Genomic DNA, 15,952 nt, shown 5'->3' on the forward strand with positions numbered 1-15,952 from the left:
AATGACTGAAATGTGATGATTTCCTTAATGCTGAAGTCTGGACTCCTAAACCAAGCCTGGATTATCACAAACTCATAAATACTCATGAATGAATCCTCCTTATTCATTTAGTTGACTCTGACTCTCAGCCAATGACATCCTGCATCTGCATCAGATCGTGGACTCTCAGCCAATGATGTCCTGCAGATGAACTAATTGTGGACTCTTAGTCAATGACATCCTGCAGATCATCTAATTGTGGACGCTCAACCAATAATGTTCTGCAGATCATTTTATCGTGTACTCTCAGCCAATGATGTCCTGCTGATTATCTGATCAAACACTCTCAGCCAATGATGTCCCGTGGGTCATTTGATCAAACACTCTCTCAGTTGATGATGTCTGGCAGAACATTTTATCATGAACTCTCAACCAATGATGTCCTGCAGGTCATCTAATCGAACACTCTCAGCCAATGATGTCCTGCACATTATCTGATCCTGGTCTCGGCAGTCTTTGAACTTTCTAAACCAACCAGTGTGGAATTACAATGGCCAGCATTCTATGAACACGCTGGTTCTTTTAGTATTACAATGACTGAAATGTAATGATTTCCTTAAACCTGAACTCTGGACTCTCAAACCAGATTATCGCAAACTCATAAACACCCATGAATGACTCCTCCTCCTCATTTGTTTAGTTGACACCAACTCTTCATGTCCATATGTACTTTTGCACACCAGAATGTGTCTGTCAGAGCCGGATTCCACTTAGCCAGTGTGCGTCTTGCAGGATAATAATACTGCGAGGTGGATGGGGTGGACCATTAGACCACCAAGGCATGCTGTAAGGGGGAATTGGTCACTAGATGACCTGGCAATATTGTGAAGGCGAGGGGGGGGTCCAGTAGACCACCAGGGCAAACTATAACCATCAAGGAAAGCTATATGGGGGATGGGGGGGGGGTGTTTTGAGCCATTAGACAACCAGGGACCAGGGAACTCTATGTTAGATGGGGAATCACTAGACCACCAGGGCAACTATAAGGGGTAGAGGGCATGGCATAGTCATCATTGGGCTGCAGACAAGATGGCATTATGTATGGGGATTTGAGGGGGTACTGTGTCTAATTATGTTTGGTGTTTTTTGGGGGGGGGGGGGGGGACAACTCTACCTACTTAGGTTTGGTGGTTTAGGGTGGAGGACTTGGCCTAAATATAGGGGGGAATCCCTGTCTATTGATGTGAAAAGCTGCCTAAATATGTTATGAGAATGTGCTGCTTAATTATGTTTTTTGGGGGAATTCCTGTACACTGATGTGAAATGTTGCCTAAATATGTTCTGGGGAACGTGCTGCCTAATTATGTTTGGGGAAAGCGCTGTCTAATTATATTTCTTTTACAAATTATACATATACGTATGTTATTTTGATCAGCATATTGGGATTTTGGGTGAGGGGTATGGAGAATTAGGTGGGGGGCAGGTAGGTCTTCTAAGTATCGGGGCCTGTCATTTCTGATGGTGACCCTGCTCCTGATAAGAGAACTGGTCACAGCATTGCCCTTTCTGCGGTGAAAGTCTCACTCACTCCTAAGGACATTTTATAAAAGTGCTGTCAGCTGTGCACAACGCTGACAGGATTTCAGCACACAGAAATCATCCTTTCTTGCCATCTCGCGCTCTCCTGGACTTTGCACTAATGCGGCCGCCCTTCTTCCTGCTCATTGCCTTCGGGGAACCATATGCAGAGAGCTCAGTCAAAGCGTACGGAACGCTTGAATAGAATCGAAGAAAACATCAACTTAAAGTTGAAATGCAGGCAAATAACTGCTGTACCACTCATGTGAGGCTGCCTTGTAAAAAGAGCAATCTTATCTTTCCTTGGGATAGCGCTAGCACTGCTTGTCGGCTAGGAGACCACTTTTGTTTGGAGAACTGTTAAAGTGAACCTCAGGTCAAAAAATAGATACCATATTTTTCGGCATAGAAGACGTAATTTTTCTCCACAAAAAATGGGGAGAAAAAGGACCTGGTGTCGAATACAGGGGAGTCCGCTATTACAAATGCCCGCACAAACTGCAGCGACGTTGGGAACTCCCTGTACTGTCCCCCGTGTGTCCCCCACCCAAACACGCTCACATAATCACGGCTCCAGCAGTGATCACAGACCTGGGGGGAGCGGAGGGCAAATTGGGGACAGAAGGGGACACACTTATTGGGGGAGAACATCTACAAAATGCTCCTGGACTATGGATACACCAGGTTTAGTATATACTAGACTTTAGGCTGTTACAATAACGGGCGCTAGGCCTTGCCCGCTACGCCCCTCACAACCCCCTTTCCCCAGCCTCCGCAACATTGCCCGCATGGTCAGCGTACATGCGCACGGCCGCTACGCATACACGGCTGCTACGCGCTCGCACACACCCATCCCCTGCATCCGTCCTGTCTGCCCACATGCCGCGCATGCGCGCTGGCTTAAACACACGGACACAGGCAGATTATTATATAGGATATTTTCTCCCTGTTTTTTCCCCTCCATCCCGAAAAATACAATATTTACATAAGAAGAGGGAAGCCTCTAGATCAGGCATGCGCAAACTCGGCCCTCCAGCTGTTACGGAACTACAAGTCCCACAATGCATTTGACTTTGAGTCATGACTGTGGCTGTCAGACTCCTGCAATGCATTGTGGGACTTGTAGTTCCTTAACAGCTGGAGGGCCAAGTTTGCCCATGCCTGCTCTAGATCCTCCAGTGGCTTCTCACGGACTCCTCATCCCTACCACCGCTTGCCGGGTCCCTCCAGAAGGTCCGTGACATTTCTCCTCTTCATGCACGAGCGTGGCCACGCTGCACCCGCGCAAGAACAACCGCCCCTGCGCATACGTAGTACGGCCACGCCCGAGCTTGAAGAGGAGCGCAAATGTGGTCAAAAATCCAAAAAGCTGTTGGCCACGGAGATCCGGAGGACGGTGTGAGAAGCCTCTACAGGATTCAGAGGCCTCTACGGGATTCCTTCCTATAAGGGAAGTATCCTTTTTTCTGTCTAGAGGTTTGCCTTGTGTACACTTTAAAGGGAATCTAAAGCAAGAAGTATATGGAGGCTACCATATTTATTTCATTGCCTGGCAGCCCTGCTAATCTATTTGGCTGCAGTAGTGTCTGAATAACACCAGAAACAAGCATGCAGCTAATCTTGTCAGATCTGCCAATAATGTCAGAAACGCCTGATCTGCTGCATGCTTGTTCAGGGGCTATGGCAAAAAGTATTAGAGGCAGAGGATCAGCAGGACAACAAGGCAACTGGTATTGCTTAAAAGGAAATACATGTCAGTCTCCATATCCCACTCACGTTAGGTTCCCTTTAAAGCAGAATTATTAGAGTCAAAACCTCCCATCTACTAATCACACAATTATAATTTCGAAAAACATTTTTTTTCTTTTCCAGTGCCTGAAACAACACAATAGCTGCTACCGGTTCCTAAAAATGTAAAATAAATTAATTAATATAAAAAAAAAAAAATAGCAATGCTGTGCTTAAAGGATACCCGAACTGAAATGTGACATAAGGAGATAGACATGTGTATGTACAGTGCCTAGCACATAAATAACTATGCTGTGTTCCTTTTTTTCTTTCTCTGCCTGAAAGAGTTAAATATAAGGTATGCAAGAGGCTGACTCAGTCCTGACTCAGACAGGAAGTGACTACAGTGTGACCCTCACTGATAAGAAATTCCAACTATAAAACACTTTCTTAGCAGAAAATGGCTTCTGAGAGTAAGAAAGAGGTAAAAAGGGGGAATTTCTTATCAGTGAGGGTCACACTGTAGTCACTTCCTGTCTGAGTCAGGACTGAGTCAGCCACTTACATACCTGATATTTAACTCTTTCAGGCAGAGAAAGAAAAAAAGGAACACAGCATAGGTATTTGTGTGCTAGGCACTGCACATACACATGTCTATCTCATTATGTCACATTTCAGTTCGGGTATCCTTTAAAACATCGTATAACCCATGCAAATTCACTATCATATACATTACAAAGTGGCTGACTGATGTACCTTATGGCTGCTCTACATGGAACTCAAGTGACTAAGTAACTGAGGGCCAGATTTATCAAAGCATTACCGACAGTTTTTTCTCCTTAGTAAATCCTCAGGATCCGCACCATCAAAATAGTATCTTTATTAAAATTATAAGATTAAAACATGATTAAAACAGCATGGGTCAAACAGATGACGCACAGGCGTTTCGGACTTCCACAGTCCTTTCTCAAATCTTCATGGACCCACACTGACTATCCCCTGATACAATCATGCTTATATAGCTAAAATAAATAAAAAATAAAAGCTCCATAAAGATTTGAGAAAGGACTGTTGAAGTCCGAAACGCCCGTGCGTCATGTTTTAATTTTATACATTTAATAAAGATACTATTTTGATGGTGCGGATCCTGAGGATTTACTACTAAGTGCTTGTTGCTCCAGAGTGGATCACTGCACATCAGATTCGACCATTGGTGCAAGAACAATTTTGTTATCTTACTGGTTGGAATTTTTTGTCCTTAAACAGTCCTAACCAGCAGGCGGACTGTTCTGCATGATAATAAGAAACTTCTTAAATCCTACGTAATAGTGACAGTTTAGAGCGAATTTCTAGAGCTGCTCTACAGTTAAAGGGACTCCGAGCAGTGCAGAAACTATGGAAAGATGCATTTCATTTTAAAGCTCTCTTTCTCCTCTTTCCAATGTTATATAAAGTGCCGCCCTACGCCTTTTAGTTTTCGCTATTTTCACGATTGAAATTGCAGCGGCCGCAATTTCGATCGCGAAAAAAGAGAAAACTAAAAGGCGTAAAGCGACGATTTAGGTGTCGTCAGAAAGAGGAGAAAGAGAGCTTTAAAATTATATCCATCTTTCCATAGTTACATTGTATTACACAGGGCGACTTTTTCCTAATGTCAGCAGCTACTGACTTTGAGAAAAAGTCGCCCTGTGTAATACAATGTAACTATGGAAAGATGGATATCATTTTAAAGCTCTCTTTCTCCTCTTTCTGACGACACCTAAATCGTTGCCCTAAGCCTTTCAGTTTTCTCTATTTTCGCGATCAAAATCGCGGCTGCGGCAATTTCAATCGCGAAAATAGCGAAAACTAAGAGGCGTAGGGCGTCAGTTTATATATCATTGGAAAGAGGAGAAAGAGAGCTTTAAAATGATATGCATCTTTCCATAGTTTCTGCACTGCTCGGAGTCCCTTTAAGAAAAGTGCAGATCCATTCCTAAACTGTCACAGATTAAGAAGTGTTTAATAGCAGTTCTACAGATGTAGATACAGATGCAGTGCAGCAGTGCAAGTTAGGCATGGTCTGTGAAGGGCTCCTCCCCCCTGCTGAATTCCTCCTCAGAGCCTGCTGCTATCAATACAGCAGGTGTGTCGGTTACATCAGCAACAGCAATTCCCCTCACACACTGCACTGTCTGAGAGACCTTCCTAACTCCTCCTATTTCACAACAGTTTTAGAAGGGAACTGCACTATCTAGTGATTTCTTAAGATGCCTGAGACAATTCTGCATGGATTTCTAAGAACCTACTAATATTTTATCTCAGACACTCTTGATAAATGTCCCCCTGATACTCTGTAACAAAAATTTCAGCCTTATTTCTTCTATCCTATAAGTTCCTCTACCTGTTCGAATGTGCTCTGGATTACTGCAGCCTTTTCTAGTAGCACTGTCTCTGTAATATATCTAATCTTCTTTTCTTTGTCAAGCTTTGTGGACCCAGGGAGGAATGGGCTGCCTCTGTTGTAATGAATACAAGTTGTGCATGCCCCCTGCAGGGTCTGAGTGCTTTGTTTACTCCTCGCTCTCAGTTTCAGCTTGTCTGCTTTTTTGGGAGGCTGAGGGGGGAGGGAGCTGCCTGTCTCATGCTGAGAAACTATGAAATCCCAGACTGGAGTGCAGTTAATTCACGTGTGTGTGTGTGTGTGTGTGTGTGTGTGTGTGTGTGTGTGTGTGTGTGTGTGTGTGTGTGTGTGTGTGTGTGTGTGTGTGTGTACGCAAGCATCACTTCCTGGTTAGCAGCTATGTTTTTTGTTTGTAAACTCTGCCTAAAATTGGCGATTAAAAGCCAAGATTGCGGCGGAAACGGCACAGAGGGACCCAGGAAATCACAGTGACTCGATTAGTATGTTTTTTATTGTACAAATCGGACAGTGCAGATTCTCTTTAAAGGGAGCCTTAAAGGACTTACGAGGCCAAAAAACCCCATCATGTTTGAATGCAGTTCTACCGGGTCCACGCAGTTCAACCGCCCCACAGCCCAAGTCGGGCTCTCCTGCCTCTTGTAGGATGGCTGCCGGAGCTGGCCACGGCTGCGCAGTCCGCACAGACGAGAGTGTGGCTGCGCAGCTCTAGGGCCCCTCCCCCCGACCCACGCTACAGGAGATCGGGGGGCCCTACAGGAGATCGGGGGGTTGCGATTGAACTGCGGGGACCCAGCGGAATTGCACGGAGGGCACGGATAGCGTCCTCTGTGCATTCAAATTTCATGAAGGTACTACACTTTTTTTTGGTTTTTGGCCTTGTAAGTCCTTTAAGTGACATGATGAGATAGACATGTGTATGTACAGTGCCTAACACACTAATAACTATGCTGTGTTGCTTTTCTTTTTTCTCTGCCTAATGCTAGGTACACACCATACAATTTTCTGGCAGATTTACCTGCCAGGTCAATTTATTTCCAACATGTCCATTCTGAATTTCGATCGATTTTTTGATTTTTCGATCTTTTTAAAATTGTTTATTCGATTATTTTTTCAATCGATTTTTGTTCAGTTCTATGAATATAGATAAAAAAATTAAATTAAAAAACGATTAAAAAAAGATCGGAAGATCGAAAAATCAATCGGAATTCTGATCGGACATGTTGAAAATAATCGATCTGGCAGGTAAATCTGCCAGAAAATGTTATGGTGTGTACCTAGCATAAAAGAGTGCATATTCAGCTATGCAACTGACAGCAGTCAACTACAGCCTTCTTCACTGATAAGGAATTACAGCTTTCCTAGCAGAGAACTGGGCTTCTGAGAGTAGGGGATAGATAAAAAAGTCAATAGTTCATGTATTTTAGCACTCAGAGATAAGGGACAGACTGTTTCATTGAGCTGAGACTAAATAATAAAGGCTGGTCTATTGTCACCAGATCGCCCAAAAGATAGATCCCTCTCTGATCTAATCTGATCCCAGAATGAAATCGATTCAAAACCTGTGGAGCTGCCACTGCCGCCTGCCTCGCCGCCCCCAAGTCATTCCTGCTCCCCCGGCCAGCAGCAATAATATTACCTGTCTGGCCGGCGCGAGTCTCCGGGATCAGTTCAGTCACACTTCTTTCAGTCTCATCCTGTGGCAAGTGGAAGTTTAAACAGTAGAGGGCACTCTGCTGTTTGAACTTCAGCTTGTCACAGGACATGACAGGAAGTGAAGAGGACATGGAGAAGAAGGCCAGCTGGAAGAAGTGATACTGAACGTATCCCGGGACTCGCGCTGGCCGGACAGGTGATGCCACCAGTGGTGGCGCTACACTGGGGCTTACCCAGGCTTCAGCCCCAGCTGTCAACCAATCAGCCCCCACTAAAGCCCCCCTGCGGGCCACAGCCACCACCGCCGCCGCAAGTTCAAGGAAGGAGGAGGACTGGAGGAGGGCTGGCCTGGCTGTCACTCAAATCAGAGTGACTTAACCGCGCCCCACCAGAAGCGCAGCCACACAGGCACAGAGCGGCCTGCAAGGAACGTTCCTGCCATAAATTTGTGTCATGTGACGATGTCCGTCACGTGACACGCACCGCACGCAGTGTGCAGCACGCTTGCCTCACCTCGCCTCGCCTGGCCCGCCAATCTTCAGAGAGGCTGCCGCTTGCAGCTCCGACGGCCGTTAAGCAGCCAGGCCAGCCAGCACAGCACTGCAGTGCTCACAGTGTGGGGACTGTGCAGCTGGACACCACCAGACCAGAGAGTGACTGCCAGCCAGCGCGCACATACATCCGAGGACTGCCGCAGGAGGAACCTGGAGGACTCAAGGTGGGTGGCACTGGGCAGCCAAGCCAACTTGAGTGATTTTTTTGTTTTGTTTTTTTGCATTTGATGCTGGCAGCCTGGCACTAGCCAGGTCTGAGCTGCCCTGAGGTTCCCAGCCCACCACACCACTGGCCAGACCTGGGCCACCTAAGGCCTTCAGCCCACCACCTCCAGCCAGGCCTGAGCTGCCCTGGGGCCCCCAACTTACCACCACCAACCAGGTCTGATCTGCCCTGGGGCCCCCAGCCCACCACCACCACCAGCCAGGCCTGCGCTGCCCTGGGGCCCCCAGCCCACCACCGCCAGCCAGGCCTGAGCTGCCCTGTGCCCCCAGCCCACCACCACCAGCCAGGCCTGAGCTGCCCTGGGGCCCCCAGCCCACCACCACCACCAGCCAGGCCTGAGCTGCCCTGTGCCCCCAGCCCACCACCACCAGCCAGGCCTGAGCTGCCTTGGGGCCCCCAGCCCACCACACCACTATCCAGACCTGAGCCGCCTAAGGCCTTCAGCCCACCATCACCAGCCAGGCCTGAGCTGCCCTTGGGCCCCCAGCCCACCACCAGCAGCCAGGCTTGAGCTGCCCTGGGGCCCCAGCCCACCACCAGCCAGGCCTGAACTGCCCTGCGACCCCCAGCCCACCACCAGCCAGGCCTGAACTGCCCTGGGACGCCCAGCCCACCACCACCAGCCTGAGGTCTCCAACCCACCACTAGCCATGCCTGAGCTGCCCTTGGGCCCCCAGCCCACCACCACCAGCCAGGCCTGAATTGCCCTGGGACCCCAGCCCACCACCAGAAAGGCCTGAACTGCCCTGGGACCCCCAGCCCTCCACCACCAGCCAGGCCTGAGCCTGAGGTCTCCAGCCCACCACCAGCCAGGCCTGAGCTGCCCTTGGGCCCCCAGCCCACCACCACCAGCCTGACTGGGGACATCTATACATCTGGCTACCTATACTGGGGACACTGGCTGTCTGTCATTATGTGCATTAACTGGTGAAACGCTGTCTCTCATTACATGCATTTACTGGGGGAACGATGTCTGTCATTATGTGCATTTACTGGTGAAAAGCTGTCTCTTATTGGCATTTACTGGTGAAAGGCTGTCTGTCATTACATGCATTTACTGGGGGAAACGCTGTCTGTCATTATGTGCATTGACTGGTGAAAGGCTGTCTGTCATTATGTGCATTTACTGGTGAAAAGCTGTCTCTTATGTGCATTTTCTGGTGAGGGGCAGTCTCTCATTACATGCATTTACTGGGGAAACGCTCTCTGTCATTATGTGCATTAACTGGGGAAACGCTGTCTGTCATTATGTGCATTTACCTCATTTTTTTTTTATGTAACTAAATTAGCTGGTACAACTACGTTACAGTTAGCCCCGCCCGCATGATGTCATGACTACGCTGATTTCTTTGCTGCGGCGCAACAGTGCCCCCCGTGAGCCCCACCTGCTAACCCATGTGCCCCCTTTGAGCCCCCCCCAAAAATCTGAAGCTGGAGCCGCCGCTGGATGCCGCTATACTGTGTCGGTTGTTACCGAATCGAATGCCGCTAGCGATATGCTCCCAACCCCCTGACGATCGAGCAAAATGTTCAGTCGGGACCAATCGACTGAATCGATCGATGTCAGATGGCAATCAGCCGATCGGTCAGCATTTGCGTTATCGTTTTCACAGCAGATTCATAGTTACATAGTTACATACCGTCTTTCCCCGAAAATAAGACAGTGTCTTATATTAATTTTTGCTCTAAAAGATGTGCTAGGGCTTATTTTCAGGGGATGTCTTATATTTCTATTAGGAAGAGTCTCTCAGCAGAACATTTCCTGTTCCTTTGTACTGTGCTGTTCATGGATTTGAAAGTATGCTACTGTACTGATCAGGCACCTGCCCTGTCTTTCCTGCACAACTGAAAACCTTGCTGTGTGCTGGGATGACAGGATCAGTGCCCCATTGGTACTGCTCCACTGTGTCCCCACTTACTGGCTGCCTCTTCCTCCTCTTTAACTTCCGCTAGGGCTTATTTTTGGGGTAGGGCTTATATTTGAAGCATGCACAAAATTCCTGCTAGGGCTTATTTTCAGGGTAGGTCTTATTTTCAGGGAAAGAGGGTAGTTATTTTGGTTGAAAAAAGACATACGTCCATCGAGTTCAACCAGTATAAAGTACAACACCAGCCTGCTCCCTCACATATCCCTGTTGATCCAGAGGAAGGCGAAAAAACCCTTACAAGGCATGGTCCAATTAGCCCCTAAAGGGAAAAATTCCTTCCCGACTCCAGATGGCAATCAGATAAAATCCCTGGATCAACATCATTAGGCATTACCTAGTAATTGTAGCCATGGATGTCTTTCAACGCAAGGAAAGCATCTAAGCCCCCTTTAAATGCAGGTATAGAGTTTGCCATAACGACTTCCTGTGGCAATGCATTCCACATCTTAATCACTCTTACTGTAAAGGACCCTTTCCTAAATAAATGGCTAAAACATTTTTCCTCCATGCGCAGATCATGTCCTCTAGTCCTTTGAGAAGGCCTAAGGACAAAAAGCTCATCCGCCAAGGTATTATATTGCCCTCTGATGTATTTATACATGTTAATTAGATCCCCTCTAAGGCGTCTTTTCTCTAGACTAAATAAACCCAGTTTATCTAACCTTTCTCGATAAGTGAGACCTTCCATCCCACGCATCAATTTTGTTGCTCGTCTCTGCACCTGCTCTAAAACTGCAATATCTTTTTTGTAATGTGGTGCCCAGAACTGAATTCCATATTCCAGATGTGGCCTTACTAGAGAGTTAAACAGGGGCAATATTATGCTAGCATCTCGAGTTTTTATTTCCCTTTTAATGCATCCCAAAATTTTGTTAGCTTTAGCTGCAGCTGCTTGGCATTGAGTACGATTATTTAACTTGTTGTCAATGAGTACTCCTAAGTCCTTCTCCAAGTTTGATGTCCCCAACTGTATCCCATTTATTTTGTATGGTGCTAGACCATTAGTACGTCCAAAATGCATGACCTTACATTTGTCAACATTGAATTTCATCTGCCATGTATGTGCCCATATAGCCATCCTATCCAGATCCTGTTGCAATATGACACTATCTTCCTGAGAGTTAATGATTCTGCACAATTTTGTATCATCTGCAAAAATAGCAACATTGCTCACTACTGCATCTACTAGGTCATTAATAAATAAATTGAAGAGCACTGGACCCAGAACAGACCCCTGTGGGACCCCACTGCTAACAGTCTCCCATTTTGAGTATGATCCATTGACCACAACTCTTTGTTTTCTGTCCATTAGCCAGTTCCCTATCCATGAACACAGACTCTTCCCCAGTCCTTGCATCCTCAACTTTTGCACCAGACTTTTGTGGGGAACAGTGTCGAAGGCCTTTGCAAAGTCCAAGTATATCACATCTACAGCATTCCCAATATCCATATTAGCATTCACTACCTCATAAAAGCTGAGCATGTTAGTCAAACAGGACCTGTCTTTAGTAAACCCATGTTGATGCTGAGAAATAAGATTATTTTCTACTATGAAGTCATGTATAGTATCTCTTAGTAACCCCTCAAATAGTTTGCATACAACTGATGTTAAACTTACAGGTCTATAATTTCCTGGATCAGATTTTTTGCCCTTCTTAAATAATGGGAAAACGTGGGCTGTACGCCAATCCACTGGGACCCTGCCAGTTGCAAGAGAGTCACAAAAGATAAGATAAAGGGGTTTATCTATAACTGAACTTAATTCCCTTAGGACCCGAGGATGCATGCCATCCGGGCCAGGTGCCTTGTCTATTTTTAATTTATTTAGTCTTGCCTTCACTTCTTCCTGCGTTAAGTATTTAATATTACAGTTAGAAGATTGAGACTCTTCCGCCTCTGTAGTTTGCAACAGTGCTGTTTCTTTTGTGAAGACAGAAGCAAAGAAAGCATTTAATAACTCTGCCTTACCTTGGTCATCCACCATTGAGTTCCCATCCTCATCCTTTAGGAGTCCTATACAGTCAACCTTTCTTTTTTTTAAAACTTTTTTGGGTTAGATTTGATATCCTTAGCGATTTGTTTTTCAGCTTCAATCTTTGCCTGCCTAATTTCTTTTTTACAATTTTTATTGCACTCCTTATAATTGCTTAGTGCAGCCTCTGTCCCCTCCTGTTTTAAGACCTTATAGGCATTCTTTTTCCTCTTCATTTTATCTTTAACCTTTCTATTCATCCATAGAGGCCTTTTTTTATTCCTAGACATTTTGTTTCCATATGGGATATACATACTACAGTATTGATTGAGTATAAGTTTAAAAGCTTGCCATTTCCCTTCAGTGTCTTCCCCTTGTAGTACATTATCCCAGTTCACCAAACTTAGTGCCTGCCTAATTTGAGTGAACTTTGCTTTTCTAAAGTTCATAGTTTTAGTGGTCCCGCTGCCCCGTGGCCTATCAGTCACCAGCTCAAACGTTATCATGTTGTGATCACTATTTCCCAAATGTTCTTGAACCTGCACATTTGATACATTATCTGGTCTATTAGAAATGATCAGATCCAGTAACGCATTCCCCCTAGTTGGTTCAGTTACCATTTGAGTCAAGTAATTGTCCTGTAGTGCTGCCAGAAATCTGCTGCTTTTACCAGAATGGGTAGCCTCAATACTCCAGTCAATGTCTGGAAAGTTGAAGTCGCCCATAATTATGACCTCATTTTTACCTGCAGCTTTTTCAATCTGCTGTAGTAATCGCAGTTCTGCAGCTTCATTAATAAGAGGTGGCCTGTAGCATACCCCAATAAGCAATTGGCAACTTTTATTTCCACCATGAATATTTACCCAAACGGACTCCACATCTTCGCAATCTTCCTCCATCGCATCGTTGAGGACAGCTGTAAGAGAATTCTTAACAAAGAGACAAACCCCTCCACCTTTTTTCCCTGTTCTATCCCTCCTAAACACATTGTATCCTTTTAAATTAGCTATCCAGTCATGGCTTTCATCCATCCATGTCTCGGTTATTCCCACAATGTCATAGCCTTTGTCATTCAGAATGAACTCTAGTTCGTCTATTTTATTTGCAAGGCTCCGAGCATTGGTTACCATGCACTTTATATTTTTACCACCACATTTACCAATTTTGTTTACATGAAATTGGCTACTTGAATTTTTACCAACCTCCTTAATCTTTACACTGTCCCCACCCCCCTCTCCACCCTCCATAATGATAGGTTCCCACTGTCTTTTTACCTCATCTTGTCTATGTATTGAGACTTTATCCTCCCGCCTCCCCCCAGATCCTAGTTTAAAATCTCCTCCAACCGTTTAGCCATCTTCTCCCCCAATGCAGCTGCACCCTCCCCATTAAGGTGCAGCCCATCCCTGCTGTAGAACCTGTAGCCGACTGCAAAGTCTGCCCAGTTCTCCAGGAACCCAAACCCTTCCTTCCTACACCAATTTCTCAGCCACTTATTTAACTCCCTAAGCTCCCTCTGTCTCTCAGATGTAGCACGTGGCACTGGCAGTATTTCAGAAAACACCACCTTGGAGGTCCTTGCTTTAAGTTTATCTCCAAGTACCTGAAAATCATTTTTGAGGACCTTCCATCTCCCACTAACTTTGTCATTGGTGCCAATGTGTACCGATGTGTCATTGGTGCCAATGTGTGATCGAATCTGCTGTATATCGGTGGAAATTCGAGTTAGTGTATGGGCACCTTCAATCTACTTTTTTTTAACCACTTAAGGACCGGCTGTATAATGTAAGATCTGTGCTGCGTGGGCTCTCCAGCCCACAGCACAGATCAGCTGGCAGGCAGGGCGATTGGACTTCCCCCCCTTTTTTCCCCACTAAGGGGATGTCCTGCTGGGGGGGTCTGATCACCGCCGGCTATCTGTGTTTAGCGGGGGGAGGCTCCTCAAAGCCCCCCTCCGCAGCGCTATTTCCCCTCCCTCTTCTTCCCTCCCTCTCCTTCCCTCTATGGGCGGTACAGGACGGCGATCCGTCCTTTACCGCCTTGGATAGGCTTCGGCCTATCAGATGCTGGTGATCCCTGGCCAATCAGAGGCCGGGGATCGCCGATCTCTTTTACGACGCGACGTAAACACCGGGGATTTCTTCCCCGCATGTTTACATTTAGCCTGCGAGCCGCGATCGGCGGCTCGCAGGCAGTTCACGGAGACACCCTCCGTGAAGTGACATGGAACGGCCGCTCGTGCGATCGGCCGTTTCCATGCAAATACAGGAAAGACCAGACCAGAAAGACCTATCGGCGGCGGCTGGTCGTTAAGTGGTTAAAGTTTTTCAACATAACATAAAACCGTAGGATATCTAAAAGTACTTTTTAAAAGTAGGATAATAGATACCATTATTTATCTCATCAGTTTATTTGCACTTAGGTATCACTTTAAAGAGGAATTTTAGCAGAAAGGGGCAAAAAATAAACCAATACATTGCAAAGTGAGAAGTTTAAATATAGAAGAGAGATCAAGAAATTGATGTTCACCATGTAATTTGTTCATATTGTTTGATCCGCAATCAGCCTGCAGGTCATCATCTTTACTACTGGCAGACATGAAAAAAAAGACAGTACCAAATGCCAATATCTATAACCACACCCACTAACAACGCAATAGGCTAAAAGGTTGTTTTTTATATATGCACAGAGGGAGATACAGGTTTCTTCAAAGCTGGAAACAGCCATTATTTCCCAAAATGCAACAAGTCTCACAGACAGGAAGCTGTCAGGGCCATGGTGCTGACATCACACTGTGGGAGGGGTTTCACCACAATATCAGCCATACAGACCCCCCTAAAGATCTATTTGAGAAAAGGTAAATATTTATCATGGGAAAGGGGGGTATCAGCTACTGATGGGAATGTTGTTCAATCCTTGGTTACAGGTCCTCTTTAACCACTTGCCGACCGCCCACAGCCGATGGGCGACGGCAAGGGCTGGGCCCAAACGACCGCAATACGCCCATCGGTGGCGGTGGACGTGGTTAAGCGCCGGCGACAGGCTCCGCCCCCCTTGCGCAGTAACCCGCCGCCCGTTTGGAAGCGCCGGCGGGTTACTAGCCTTCAGATCACCGCATGCAAAGCGTATAATACGCTTTGTAATGTATACAAAGCGTATTATACAGGCTGCCTCCTGCCCTGGTGGTCCCAGTGATCGAGGGACCACCAGGGCAGGCTGCAGCCCCCCAAGCACACTGAACTGCCCCCCCCTTCCCTCTGATCGCCCACAGCACCCCTCAGACCCCCCCCCTACCCACCCCTCAGACCCCTGTTTGCACCCAATCACCCCCCTAATCACCCATCAATCACTCCCTGTCACTATCTGTCAACACTATTTTTTAGATTGGTCCCTAAACTTCCCCCTGGGGGCTCCTGATCACCCCCCACACTCTCCCCAGACCCCCTAGCCCTCCCCCCCTGTGTACTGTATACATCTATTCTCCCCTGTAATCACCTGTCATTCACCCGTCAATCACCACCTGTCACTGCCACCTATCAGATCAGACCCTAACCTGCCTCTTACGAGCATCTGATCACCCTCCCACACTATCAGATCGCCCGCAGACCTACCCTCAGATCACCTCCAAAGTGCATTGTTTACATCTGTTCTGCCATCTAATCACCCACTGCTCACCCATCAATCACCCCCTGTCACTGCTACCCATTAGATCAGAACCATATCTGCCCCTAGGGCACCCAATCACCCGCCCACACCCTCAGAACGACCTCAGACCCCACCCCCTGTGTACTGTATACATCTATTATCCCCTGTAATCACCTGTCACTGCCTCCCATCAGATCAGACCCTAACCTGCCTCTTATGGGCATCTAATCACCCTCCTACACCATCAGATCCTGTTGGGTGGGAGAAATCTCTCTGTAAATGGAC

The 15,952-nt window shown here is 46.7% G+C and overlaps 1 long non-coding RNA gene across 3 annotated transcripts in view; it reads right to left on the bottom strand.

Moving 5' to 3' along the window:
- Window positions 1-15,952, bottom strand: part of LOC137562587 (uncharacterized) — a 173,116-nt gene that overhangs the window by 58,663 nt on the left and 98,501 nt on the right. The gene's annotated exons all lie outside the window — the stretch shown is intronic.

This window comes from Hyperolius riggenbachi, chromosome 3 (assembly GCF_040937935.1).
Source record: "Hyperolius riggenbachi isolate aHypRig1 chromosome 3, aHypRig1.pri, whole genome shotgun sequence".
Classification (NCBI taxonomy): Eukaryota; Metazoa; Chordata; class Amphibia; order Anura; family Hyperoliidae; genus Hyperolius; species Hyperolius riggenbachi.